General features: G+C 38.3%; 1 long non-coding RNA gene across 1 annotated transcript in view; it reads right to left on the bottom strand.

Annotated features, from left to right (window-relative positions):
* The window catches only part of LOC133228608 (uncharacterized), a 138,781-nt gene extending 125,831 nt beyond the window's left edge, over positions 1-12,950 (bottom strand). The window contains exons 1-3 of the long non-coding RNA XR_009730288.1: positions 12,273-12,950; positions 8,901-9,044; positions 6,649-6,778 (exon numbers count right to left, since the gene is read on the bottom strand). This is a non-coding gene — a long non-coding RNA (uncharacterized LOC133228608). The remainder of the gene's footprint in view (positions 1-6,648; positions 6,779-8,900; positions 9,045-12,272) is intronic.
* Between the last annotated feature and the right edge of the window lie 1,910 nt (positions 12,951-14,860).

Raw genomic sequence — 14,860 nt, forward strand, 5'->3', positions numbered from 1 at the left:
TTGTACCTCACTAGCTACAGAAACTAAGCTCTAATATATAAGCTCTGCAGATCATTTGAAAAGCACGCTTTTGGGGCTTTAAAATGGATTCAATACCAACACTTCAATCAACGAGAAATCTTGATTAGAAAAAGATATACTGTATCCAACAGGTGAAAGGTTTAAGAAAAAAATGCATAAGTTTAGTGAATTCAGTAAAACATCAATCATGATGATAAAGATTGCTGAGACTTGTTGAGCACTACTGACTCGATGGACGTGAGTCTGGGTGAACTCCGGGAGTTGGTCATGGACAGGGAGGCCTGGCGTGCTGCGATTCATGGGGTCGCAAAGAGTCGGACACGACTGAGCAACTGAACTGAAATGAACTGAACTATATGTCAGACATCACCTAAGCACTTAAATTTTAACTCATTGAATCCTCAAAATGACTCTATGAAGTAGGCACTATTATCCTTGCTTTTACAGATGAGGAAATTGAAAAGGGAGATTTTCAGTCATTCAGTCAAGTAAGTAGCAAAGATCTGCAAGATAGTGAGGAAGAACAGGCAAAATAAAGCGAAGGAATCAGCAGGATGTTTACATTCCTGAAAACTCAAAAGTGAGATGTTATCACCCAAGAACACAGGTGAAAACTAGCCATGTTAAGAATGTCATAATGAGAAAATCTACAGACAGAGTGAGTAGAGAGTAAGCAGGGATGGAGCAATACATGTTCCAGCTATATTCGCCTTCAGGGAAGACTTTACACAGGGATTTGTGCATCAGCTAAAGGATGCTCCCACAAGAGGCAGGGCTCAGTTACACATTATGATTAAATTATCTCTGCTTGCAAGAATTTCTGAGGTATCATCAAGCCACTGTAACTCAAACAGACATGGTCTTAGGTTTTAATGTAAAACAGCTAGGTGTCTGTGAATTCATATAACTTCACTTGTTCTACCAGCAGCTACTGCTACATGAAATGAAACCCCAGTCAAGGGAACAGTAAAATATGTTCTCCCCATGTGGTGGCTGGCAGTGTGGGTTTGTGGCTGCCAGGACTTTCCCTGGCCTTGCAGCCACCAAGGCAACTTGAGACCACTCAGAGAGGTGAGGCTGGTAGTCAGGGAAACAAATATGAAAATAAGAACATCTTTTATTGTAAGACTATAAAATCATCCCAACTTCAAAATTTTGAGTCAAAAGATAGTGGAATGCAAAACAAGTCAGCTTCCCCATGCAGCTCAGCTCTGCCTCCTGCCTTGACGTGTGTCAGGAAGCACAACAGCAGAAGGAGCCAAGCCCAAGTTACTCCTAATAGCTGAGCAAGAAGGCAGATGAACTTCAAATTTTTTCCTTACCACTTATTCTAGGCTGCAGGTTGAGGAAAATGTATCAGCTCTGTAGGCAGAGAATGTAATGCAGCCTTGCTTGACTTTCCTACTCCAAGAACACTTGGTGAACATAAGGACTTATTTCTGATATACTAGTAGAGAAATGAAGGATGGCAAAGTCAAATCTAGAGGTAAATAGTTAAGATTTTAATAGGTTAACTGTAAGCATATGGTCTAGGAAAAAGTGAAAAAACATCTAATGGCAAGTATTCTTCTCTTTTTTGGGAAATTTGAAAAACTGTATGTAACCAATTTGGGAAGGAAACTAAAGAAAAAATGGTTTCTAACACACTAGTTTTTATTTCTCTGTGCTTCTAGAATATACAGAATTTCATGCTTTGAAAAAGCACTCCATAATGACAATGATGAGGACAATATAGTACATTTTGATTTGATTATTGTGAGGATGAAACAATACCATCTCAATTATCTTTTAATCACTAGAAGTACCTGATGTAAGCAGGTATCTTTAATATAAAACATATGAGTGTTTTCTCTGTATAATGCCAGTACCTACATATAATGTGACACTGGAGGTGGCATGGCAATTAGGGTATAATTGCTGTAATTACTGATGGAATTACTCATATTCCTCTATGCTACTTTTTCTAATTATCTTGGTTTAATGAAAATGTGTATTTTTGCAATGAACAGGATGTGGCCATCATTTGGCTGCCTGCCTGGGATGATGGACAGTGGCTGTCCCTTGAATGAACATAGAGCAGAGGTCACCACTTGTTTGCAGGAAGAAGAGGTTTCTGGAACACAACAGGCAATTTAAATGCATGTCATGAACATCCTGCAAAAACTCACAGATGGGTTTCATTGGAAGAAATATAACAGTAGGGGGGGACATTATCCTAGAAGGAGCCCAATAGCTTTACAGTCTTCAGACTTTAATGAGAATGACTTGTAAAAATAGTACAAAGGTTTCATACTGTTTGTCCATTCTTATTCTAGTCTCTGACTCAAAATGGATTCAAAACAGCTCCATTTATCTTGGTTTTGTTACACTATTCATCACAAGAACGATGCCTAAAAGATTGGTGCTTTAAACATTCTGAAAATGACAAGACTTGAAAAAAGCTTACTGTCATTCTTTTTACTTCATGTATTTTAAATACCTTGGAAACTTAATTGGTAGGCTATGCTGCCTATTTATTCATTTATTAGCCACCTAAAACAGAGGTTAAGTAGCTACCCATTGAACACAGAATATATGGCCATTCAAAACATATATCTAATATATCCAGTTTTTTCTTAGGAGTAAAAGGTATCTAGTAAATCCAGGTAATTATTGGTATCACAGTTTTTTAGTATCACTAATCAGAAGAGCTGTAGTATATACTTTATTAAATCTATGCAAACTTTATGATAGGAAGATACAAATAAAATTGGGGAAATTGTCTTGATTCAATCACTTGAAAGTTCTGAAGACTGCTGTCTGGGCCTGTATTAGTTTCCTATGGCTTACAAATTACTACAATATTAGTGTCTTGAAACAATACAAAATTATTATTATTTACTGCCATGGACATCAGAAGTCTAGGGTCAATAGAACTACATGCCTACTGGAGTTCTAGTGAAGAATTTGCTTCCTGGCTTTTCCCAGCTTGACTCATGGCCACGTCACTCCAGCCTCTGCATCTCTTCCAACCAGCTGGCCTCATGCTTACAAGGACCCTCATGATTACATTGTGCACATCCAGATAATCTGGGATAATCTCTTTGTCTCAAAGTCATTGACTTCGTCATATCTGCAAATTCTCTTCCCCATATAAGGTAACATAGTTACAAGGTTCTAGGGATTAGTATGGGGACATATAAGGGGGCCCCTTATTCTGCCTACCATAAGGCCTCTTTTTCTATCTTAAAATGGAGGCAGAGGGTTTCTCTGCCTCCACTTTTTTAAAACGTCAATAGTTTCTGAAGAGAAGTCAATCACTATTAACTCTATTTTTATAGAGCCAAAAATGTCAGAAATTGCATGTTCAAGATTTCTATTACAGAGCTAGTTTTTACTTCTTTCAGTTTTTACGACTGACTAATCAATGGTTCCAACATGAATGTCAGCACCAAGAAAACACGCACCCAGATGTGTGTTCCTAAATGAAGTGAAGTGAAAGTCGCTCAGTCGTTTCTGACTCTTTGTGACCCCATGAACTACATAGTCCATGGAATTCTCCAGGCCAGAATACTGGAGTGGGTAGCCATTCCCTTCTCCAGGGGTTCCTAAATGAAATAAACTAAAATCCATTTGTTGCCTTCTACCTGCCTCCATACACTGACATAACTGTTAGATTATTTTCCCTGAGCATCCAAGCTTTTGACTTTCCTACTGCAGATCTTCTGAAGTCCCTTATCCCTGTCTATGAGATCTTTTTCATTCTTTGTAGACACCCCTCCAGGAAAGGTTGGAGTCCATGGCAATTCCAAACTTCCCCCTTCCTCATTGAATGCAGATTGAATAATAAACTGAGCAAAGTTAAACCAGAAATAAACGTTCTTATGTGTTTCTGTATCCCAGTGTACATTTTGTTTCCCTAAAAGGTATTCATATAAGTGTCAAAAATGAAATAAGGATATAAGTTGCACAACAGAAAAAAATTCCTGAGTAGGAAGATAAACAATAATCCTGGATAAATATTCCTAGAGAGGTCCACACCAATCCAATACCAGTCCCACAACGACTGGTCACATCTACTCAATGAACATGTAGAAATTAAATATGTCAGCATAGACGGCAGAGTAACTAACAGATAATGGGTAATCAACGGGGTCATCACCTAACTGCATATCAGCTGGGATGAATTTATATAAACACAACATAATACAATGCTGTGTGCTGTAGGTCAAACTGACAGGATCAGTGACTAATGATCTTGATTTTTACATATTTTAAATGCCTTGGAAACTTAAATTGCAGGCAATTCTATTTATTTATTTTATCAGTCTGCTGGTAAAAGTAAATAAAAATTTAAGGAACATTCATTATAATCCAAACACTGTTTCAATAAGTATGAATGTTGTGCACATCCCTAAGATTTAGTTCTATAAATCTGTAAATTCAGAAAGCATTTATTTATTTATCCAAGCACTGGATTAGGTATATAAAAATAGTAACCCCTGCCTCCATAGAGGGCTAACATTCTGGTGAGGAACATAGACAATGCACATGATTAAAAAAAAAATAAGAGATATATTAGGTAGTGTTATGTTCTAAGGGGGAAAATAAAGCACACAAGGGGATGTGAACTCTTGAGAGTGTAAGGAGGTTATATTTTGGACAGGGTAGTCAAGGAAGGAGTCACTGAAATGGTGACCTTTAGGGAAGATGGAAAATATGTGACATTAATTAGCCATGTAGGTATCTGGAAAAGGGGCATTTCACAAAAAGGGGATAGAAATTTCAAAGATCCTGGACTGCTGATAGAAGCAAGAAGGTCAGTGGTGGGAGCTGAGAGAGAAAGTAATCAAAGTGACAGTAATCAAATCAGAGGTAAAATGAGGAGCAGATGCCATGGAGTGTGTAGGTCATGATTATGACTTAATCTGAGTAAAATACAAGGCACTCAAGTATTCTGAACTTCAATGGGATGACATAATCTGACCCATGCTCAACAGGGTCAGTCTGGCCTAAACTAAACTAAAGGAGGGTAAGCTCAGAATTAGGGAACCAGCCTGAGAGCTAATGCAATAATCCAGAAATGATGGTGGCTTGTGCCAGGCTGGTGCCAGTAGAGGTGGTGAAAAATGGTCAAATTCTGACAGAGAAGAGTTAAAAGGATTTGCTGGGAAACTAGATATGGAGTGTGAGAGAGAGATGAATCAAGGATTACTCTGAGGTTTGGGGCTGAATAACTGGGAAAATGGAATTGTCATAACTGAGATGGAAAAGACTGTAGGAAAAACTGATTTGTGAAGTCAAATTGGTATTGGGCACCAATTTCAGCCTTTGTGGAATGGGGCATGTTCCTTCCCTACATACCACCAACCAATTGTGGGGACACCAGCTGGTGTCCTATAATTTAACTCAACTCTGATATTATATACTTGAAGATAACATTAGATTCCACAGGTTAAGGGTAGGCTCAATTCTACAAGAATCCCCCACCCCAACTTCAGATGCCAGTCACAAGCCCAAGTAGTTATCTGTGCTTCTAACAAGTTGGCCATAAATCAGAGGTTTCCATGACCCCATCCTTCCTTGGGTTAGATTAGTTTGCTAGAGTGGCTCACCAAACTCAGGGAAGATTTTACTCAATAGATCACCAGTCTATTATGCAAGGATATAATTAAGGAATGGCCAGAAGGAAGAGATACATGGGGCAAGGTGGGAAAGAGTGAGGCACTTCCATGCCATCTCTAGGCACACCACTCTTTTCAAATCGTCCCGTGTTCACCAAGCTGGAATCTCTTTGAACTCTTTCTTTTGGGGCTTTAATGGAAGCTCCATTTCATAGGTCTAATTGATTAAATCATTGGCCATTGGCAACTGAACTCAATATTTAGCCCTTATCCACTCCCTGGAAGTAAGGGGTGAGACAGAGTTTCAACTTCTAATCACAAGGTTGGTTCTGGCAACCAGCCCTTACCCTTTGGTGCATTCCAGTCACCTCATTCGCGTAACAAAAGGCCTTTCTCATCATTTAGGAACTCCTAAGGGTTTTAAGGGAGAAGGCAATGGCACCCCAGTCCAGTACTCTTGCCTGGAAAATCCCATGGATGGAGGAGCCTGGTGGGCTGCAGTCCATGGGGTCGCGAAGAGTCGGACACGACTGAATGACTTCACTTTCACTTTTCACTTTCACGCATCGGAGAAGGAAATGGCAACCCACTCCAGTGTTCTTGCCTGGAGAATCCCAATGACAGGGGAGCCTGGTGGGCTGCCGTCTATGGGGTTGCACAGAGTCGGACACAACTGAAGCGACTTAGCAGCAGTAGCAGCAGCAAGGGTTTTAAGAGCTCTGGACCAGAAATGGGGACAAAGATCAAAGACCAAATATACATTTCTTAAAATAAATCACTATAATGGAAATTCAAGAGCCCAGTCTGGGATATGTTTAGCTTGAAATGCCTATTTTGCAGCCAATTAAAGACATCGAGAAGCCACTTAAATATATGGCTTGGAGACATATTCAGCTGTAGGCTGCCATCCACCTGGCTGGCAGGGAATCCAACCTCAGTCATTATCAGGGTAATTTTCCTCTCCATTGGATATTAGGATCACAGGCTTACATTACGCCGGAAACCAGGAAGGACACGTCCTTACTCTATGCGGATCCCAGCGTTGTAGTGGTTTCTTTTCCTCCATGCTGCCGTCAAGAACTGGTGCTTGAGTCATTGCCCAAAGGCTCATCCACATGCATGACCTTCTCAAAGATTCTGAAGCAAAAGTATCTCTAGAGAGAGGAGGGAAATGTGGGCCTTTCAAAAGGTCTTTCCTTGAGATTTTTCCATAGAGTAAGAATGGGGAAAAGAGATACTATTACCAGTTAATGTTTTTAAAAATCTAAACAAAACTCTCATTTACACTAAGACTATGCACACCCTTAAGTATGTCTTTCTCTCTTACCCTTCAGTATTTAAGTTTATACGTCTATTCAAGTCTGTTAGTTTACTTGACTACAACGTGGTGAAGAAATATGAAGCTCAGGAAAGTTCAGGGGTTGACCAGCACTCACACAACAAAAGAAATAGTATCTTTGGATTAAATGACTGCACATAAAACCTAGCACCCAAATTTGAAGTCAGGCATCCAGGTCTTTCTTTTTAGTGCTCATTTACCTTATCACAATTTGTCGCCTTCAAGTGAATAGATGGAAATGATTTGTATCTAGCCTATTAATCATTTAAATGTAAATGAGTGCTTCAGAACTTATATACTTACAGTATATGTTGTGGTCCATGCGCGGGTTGGAAAAGAATTTCCAGACATGAGGCAGAATGCAAGGGAAATAAAGTTTATTAGAGTGGGAGACGCTGTTAGAACAGCAAGCCAGCTCAAGGGAGAACCAACATTGAGAGGGGTCCTTAGTCCACTTTTATACCCAGGGTACAAGGAGTGGGATAGGGGTCTTGTGGGTCATTTTCTGATTGGATGAGGCATGTATACTGGGTGGGGGAAGAGTAGGGCAAATACCTTCTTCCTACAAGGTAGGAGGGGAGACAGGTTATACTGTTCCATTAATAGTTAGAACATGAGGGAGGGAAGGATGATAAGGGTCTGGGTTTCTGTTCCTGCATTCCAAGAATCTCCTTGGTCTTATCTGCTCTTTCATCCTTGGATCACTACAGTATATAAGTATAGAATAATGCTTCTGGTTTATTTCCAGTTTAAAAACAGGTCCTCATTGTACCAAGGGTTTCGTAGCTCACATGGTAAAGAATCGTCTGCCAACGAAGGAGCCACAGGAGACATGGGTTCCATCTCTGGGTCAGGAAGATCCCTTGGAGAAGAAAATGGCAACCTACTCCAGTATTCCTGCCTGGAGAATCCCATGGACAGAGGACCCTGGCGGGCTACACTCCATGAGTCAGACATGACTTAGTAACTACACCACTACCACCCATTGTACCAAAATGTATCATACTCATTAAATAATCTGACCAAACCCAACATTTTAATCAATCCATCTCATTTATCTACTATATGAGAAAGTAAATATCCTTTTTTTTTAAACTGTATGTTCAAGATCTGATGTTAGAAATCTTTACTTGTAATTAAGGTGGCTCTTTTATTTTTCTCATAAGTAAAACTTACTTCAAAGATACTTTCAAAAGATAGCTATTCATTTCAGCTGAAAAGCATTAGACCTTTAAATTCAAAAAAAAAATTCACTGAGCTTCTTCCAAAGCAAAATTTCTTAAAGTATTCAACCAACTTATGAAATGTTTTGGTTTTATATAAGCTTTCACCGATTCTAGGCAACAACATTTTGACAAACAAGTTTAGCATTGAAACTAACAGTTGCAATTCAGTAGAAAGTTCTCTCTTTTTCATTTTAATAACATTTCTGCACAAATTCCAAAACAATAGGCTCCCTGTTATTCTGGGTACAATGCTCATTACTCATGTCTGCTGGGGCATTATTGGATGTATACTTTAGAATAAAGGGGGCTTTTACAATGTCTAATATGATGTCCTTTGCAATCTGTTATTAGCCTGTGCATCGCCTTGCCAGTTAATCATCCCATTACAGAATTTGAAAATCTGACAACCCAGAGGGATTGAAATGCAGTGTGCTACAAGATTAGAAATAGCTATATGGAAATGAAGTAAGGATAACAAATGTTGTAGATTGGTACATAAAATAAAGACTTCGAGAAATGTTTGTTCTGGAGATCTCTCAATACTTTAACCATAAAATAAACAAGGGCAACACACAATCAGGGAGACCAGAGAATCATTGACTTGACCACAGGCGAGGAATAAAATAAAACTAGCAGTTTGTACGGTATTTCTTGGAAGCTCTCCAACACAATTAAAAATCAGATTAATATATACACCAGCTCTCTATTTACCTGCCCTGTCACTTGAGAGCAGAAGAGGCCGATGCATTTCGTCAGTCATCCCCAGAACTGCACAGCGCCATTAATCTTGCCGCTTGTTTATGTGGTATGGTTGGTCCCTTTGCTTCTGTGTACTTTGCTGCCATCTCCAGGAAACTGTGATGACAAGAATAGTCCAAACTAGAAGGCTGTTCCAGCCCTAGAAAAAAGTCTTGGGGTTTTTGAACGTGATTGCATTTGAAAGCATCTTTAATAGAAAGTCCTTTGGAAATTGAAAATATTTGCAGCTATCAATGGTATTAGATCACAGATACAATATATACTGGTTATTTGTAACTAAAAAATCACACTTTAAAACAAGTTTCATTAGCAAAATGCCAAATTCACAAGAAATCCCATTAAAATAACATGTTTAATTCCCATACAGTTAAAGATAATAGAAAAATACTTTGTCATGAATATCTTTATTGCTATAACAGGCCAAAGAATTAATGGTAAATTGGTCTACATTGATTATATTGAATTACTGTAAATTCAAATCCTTTTCTGGTAAACAAGTTCTCTAAAGGAGATAGCACACACTGAAATTCCATTTGCTAGTGACCATAAAAGAGCGTAATAAAAAAGCTAGAGGCAGGAATTTGTGGATTTCTAGAAAAAAAAATCTAAATCAGGGAGATTGGGGATCAGTGCTAAGGATTTTAAATTTGGTAAACTTCTACCTGTATGATGGTTACTGCCAGACAAGCCCCCTTCACTGGCATATAAAGAAAAAGGAAACAATTCTTATAGCATTCAGGGAAAACTGAAGGTACTTCTCAGCCAGGAATAGACAGCAAGTGCATTGAGGTTCAATGTCATGAATGACGAGGCACAGACTCTGATCACACTCGTCAGTGCAGGGAAGGCCAGCATGTGACTGCCCAACTTGGGAAAGAGAGAGTGCCTCCTCTGACTTTAATTATTTATGTTTGGTCAAAAATGTACAAAATAATAACTGAACAACTCTTTATTTCATAGATGACATTAGATATCTGAACAATACATGTCCACACTTAAGATAAAGTAATGGATATCTGACCACGCTTTTAATCTTTTAATAAAAGATCATGCACTAATCCTTAGATATTCTGGTAAAAGGTGTATCTTCAATGCCCCGTAGAAAAGAATAGACTTCTAGTATATAGTCAAGGAATTCTTAACATGGGAAGTCTAGATAGTCCATGCTTCAGATCAGAATTTACATTATCTTTTCCCCCTCTTGAATGGCAATATCTTTTACAAAAGAGACAGTGTCTTATTTATCTATAACCTTAGTTCCTAGCAAAATGTACGTCACTATAGACAATCTTTAAATGCTTGTTGAACTGAAATAAATATAATAAACATGTCACTAAAGGTTATTTGTTGATGATGACTTATAAAACTTCTAAAATAACATTTCCAATCCTTGGGACAACTGTCATTGTTTTGAAGCAAACCGCTACACCTTTGGAGGAAGGAAAGATAGTTCCCAAGCAGACTTCTCTATGGAAACGAAGCCACAGTCACTGTGCAAATAAATGTGAGAGTAGTACTGCTGCTGCTGCTGCTAAGTCCCTTCAGTCGTGTCCGACTCTGTGCGGCCCCATAGACCGCAGCCCACCAGGCTTCTCCATCCCTGGGATTCTCCAGGCAAGAACACTGGAGTGGGTTGCCATTTCCTTCTCCGATGCATGAAAGTGAAAAGTGAAAGGGAAGTCGCTCAGTCGTGTCCAACTCTTCACAACCCCATGGACTGCAGCCCACCAGGCTCCTCTGTCCATGGGACTTTCCAGGCAAGAGTACTAGAGTGGGGTGCCATTGCCTTCTCCGGAGAGTAGTACAATACTAATAGTTTTTTAATACTGAAAAAAATGTCTAACAATGGACTCAGTTTTCTTGAAAATATTAAGGATAAAAAATTAACAATCATAAGGAAAATATCAACAGAATGAGTCAGCCAATTAAAGATTCCTTGATAGAAAAGAGGCCTTGACTCGGAAAACAAACCAGGGAAAACTAGGTAAAAGATGTCATTTCAGCACATACAGTATATAATAGGTAACAGACAAATGGGAGGCAGTGATCCCACTGCGCACAGAATACTCAAAAGGGAGACCAATTAGATTTACCAGAAGACTTTGAACTTTTTGAAGAAGAAAAGACTGATGGCTCATAAATTTGAAAACTACAAGCTTGGTAAATACAAGCTTGGTATTTGAAAAATACAAGCTTGGTTTGCCATAGACATCATCAAATTTACTTTATAAATACAATGGTCTACACCACCCAGACCAGGAAAATGAGCAATTCTTAATTAAGGTCTATACATTTTTTCTGTCCATTGTCTTTAGATTAGACCAAAGGAATGGAAAAAGCAGTTCCCTTCACTGTAAATTAGTCTAAAATGTAATCAGGCCCTTGGCTGTCATCTGCCCAGAAAACAGCTCTTCCAGCAGAGCTGCCAAGTTCACTGCCTTCTGTAAATGGACCCATGTTGAATAAATGAAGGGACCAGTCCTTGTCCTAGTCTGATAAGTAGCCTCCATCCCATTAAGCACAAGACACAAGAAGAGGCAAATACCCATAATTCTAATATACCAGCTGTCCTAATTATTATAGAAAGAAAATTGATATCTTAATGCTGATTTTAGTAGGCATGAAAAAAGAAAATTTTAGTGGATCAGCTGCATAACAGAACCTGTTTACCAACACTTTTATCCATCTAAACTATAAGAAATATATCTATGAAAGATACATTGGCACACCCCAATGTGCCCAATGAATGCATGTGCTAATGTTCAGGGTTTGTAACATATTTCCACAAGATACAAAAATTCCCCCTAAACCCTAAATTTGCCCCAAAACTAATGCCAAAAAAGCAATATTCAACCCAGAAAATAATTTTCATTCATTATACTATCCTTTCAGGGTATTTCCCCTTCTATAGGCTATAATGTTAGTCGTTTTTTATACAATAATTTCATGGACTTGTTAGGAGGATGAAATAAGATAATATATACACAAAGTGCTTATAAACATAAAAGAGGTATAAAAAATTAGTTTTTATTTTTACTGAGTAGAAAGGGACTTCTCCCCAAACTTCTCAGGCTCTCAAAATTGTGCCTCAAATATAAATATATACCAAAATAAATTGATACACATATTTAAATTGATGGCATTATGAGATAAAAATTTCAAAAGAGAATGAAAGTATTTTTTCTCAAGATTGGCCGGTTGGAGCATCGGGAACCTAACGCTAAATCATTTTACTACTAGCACAGACTTAAGGGAACCAGCCCAGACCTAGGAAGGCTCAGTCTAGGGGAGAAAGCACAATGCTTTATCAGAACAGGGGGTTACCTGGGTAAGAGTTGGACTCTAGCAGGTGGCACCAAGGTTAACATCCCTGTCCAGATCAGCAATGAAGCTGACGGATCATAACCAAGTCATTCCATAGCCACTCTATGACCTCATTGCCCCTTTTTACCCACAGCAACTGGAACAGACTGCATCTTTTCTGCTAACCTGGTTAGGAGGCGTCAGCTGCAGTCTTAAAATGGAAATTAGTACAGACAAAGCAGAAAAGGAGGCAGGAGCTAACAGTCTCCACTAAATAATCTTTGAAGGTCTAAATATCCATAGCCCTTTGGAATGTATTTTGTCTTTAAACCATCTTGAAGTTCATTTCCCGCCTGTTCCCTTTAGCTTATTTGACCCTCACCAGAATTCTTCTCATCCTGTCTTGACTCACAAAATAACTAGTTGGATGCCTTCTTTACATGCCTATGGCACTCAATGCTCACTTTTCAGTGACTTCTGTCCTACTGAATTAAAATTACCTATGTATCTGTGTATTTCCCAACTGTTCATTTTTGACTAGTACTTTCTTCTATATAGTTCACTCAGACCGCCAATCAGAATTCTGCCTACTTGAGTGATACCTCTGAAGGTCATTAAAATTATAATGAACACCACCTGGAACCCTGGAACCTCTCATATTTGCTCATACCTTAATGGGCACTTCATTGAGTTGCCCACATCCTGAAGCTGTGTCTGTGCATGAAGTCTGCTTAGAAACCAAGAAATCCCGGTGGGGATAGCATACCAAATAGAAGTCAGATGCAATCATGAACATGTAATAAGTTAATGGAAAGTCTGGAGAACAGCTGACAGTGCCAAAAATAAATGTGAGTTCAGGAACACTATCTCCTACCTTATGGCTAGTGCAAGAGAAATTGAATAAGCAAAAAAAAAAAAAACCTGCCAGTTTTCTAGAAATCAATTTATTTAACTTTTTATCCTGAGTGGATCAATATTAGTAAACATTTATTTAATTGTATTGGGTGTTGGATGAGGAAACACAAAAAATGCTGAAAAGGTTTATAGAGGTCTACCATGTTCATGGAAAGCCTATTCAAGTTACAAGAATGTGGGATGGAGGAGGGAATGGAGGCTCAACAGGGAGGGGTTATATGTATAATTGTGGCTGATTTGCATTATTGTAGGGCAGAAACCAACACAACATGGTAAAGCGATTTTCTTCCAACTGAAAAATAAACCAAAAAAAAAAGGAATGTGACTTTGTGAGTTATTTCATCTTACACCCTATTTCAGCAAATGAGGAATCTCTTGGCAATCATGTGAATGCACTTGGGTTCTATCCTCAGTAGCAGTCAAGCACCTGGAGATGAGCAGCAATGTGCTGCAACCTCTGCTTATGGCACGTGGCAATGATGTGCTTGGCCCACGATGCCTCTCAATCTTTCCTGCAAGTGCTCACAACCTCTTAGTTACAGTGGCGATGATCTTCTGCGTTGTTTGCATCGCTTTATTCCTTTATCTTTATTGTTGTGTTTTTGCCTTAACAGTTCAATTACATAAAATCAAGAATGCTCTGTCAGTGAAATGATGAAGCATCAAAGTTTTCTGTGGAAATCACATTTTAGATTTAGGAGAACTCATCCTCAAAGGATATTTCAGGAACAAATTATCCTCTCAAAGCTGAAGAAAGGAAGAGAGGGACAAACTGTAGCATAATAATAATTTCCCCCAATAATTACATAAATTCAATTCAATTACCAAGGAGTTTCTTGAAGAACTGGAAAAATATTTTAAAAGTTCAGAAAGAAGAATCAATATGTGATTGTTGCCATGATACTTGGGGGTGAAAGGGAGAAAAGAATAGTGAAATTGTACCTACAAAACATTTAAATAATTAAACTACACTGACGAAATCAGTATGGACTTCCCAAGAGGCTCAGGGGTAAAGAATCTGCCTGCAATGCAGGAGATGTAGGAGACACAGGTTTGCTCTCTGGGTGAAGATCCCCTGGAGAAGGAAATGGTAACCCACTTCAGTATTCTGGCCTCAGAAATTCCATGGACAGAGGATCCTAGCGGGCTACAGTACATGGAGTTGCAAAAAGTCAGACATGACAGAGCACTCACAATGAAATCAGTATAATATTGGCATAGAAAGAGCCAAATAGATAAACTAAACAGAAGAGAAAATCCAAAACAGATTCAAGTATACATAATAATGATATATGATAAAAGAAGCACTTCAATCTGTTGGAAAAGAGGGTATTTGTATAATTGTGTACATAAATGGAAAAAATTAAAGACAGACTTTCACTTCATATAAAAACAAATTTCAGATGGGTTTATAACCTAAGCCTGAAAAAAAACTGTGAAAAATATTTTAAAATAGGAGATTATTTATAAAACTTCAAGGTATGGAAATTCTTAAGCAATAAAGGTAACCCAGAAGTCACAAAGAAGATAATTAATTTTTTTAAGTAGTAAAACAAAAAGAATTCAGCTTGCTATAAAACACCATAAAGAAGGTCAAGGAAAAAACTATATTCTAAAAAAAAAAAAAAAACTCCAAAAAATTCTTGGCTGACAAATACTTCTATTCCTATAATGCAAAATGCTTCTACTGAGTA

The sequence above is a fragment of the Bos javanicus genome, chromosome 17 (assembly GCF_032452875.1).
Source record: "Bos javanicus breed banteng chromosome 17, ARS-OSU_banteng_1.0, whole genome shotgun sequence".
In the NCBI taxonomy this organism is placed as follows: Eukaryota; Metazoa; Chordata; class Mammalia; order Artiodactyla; family Bovidae; genus Bos; species Bos javanicus.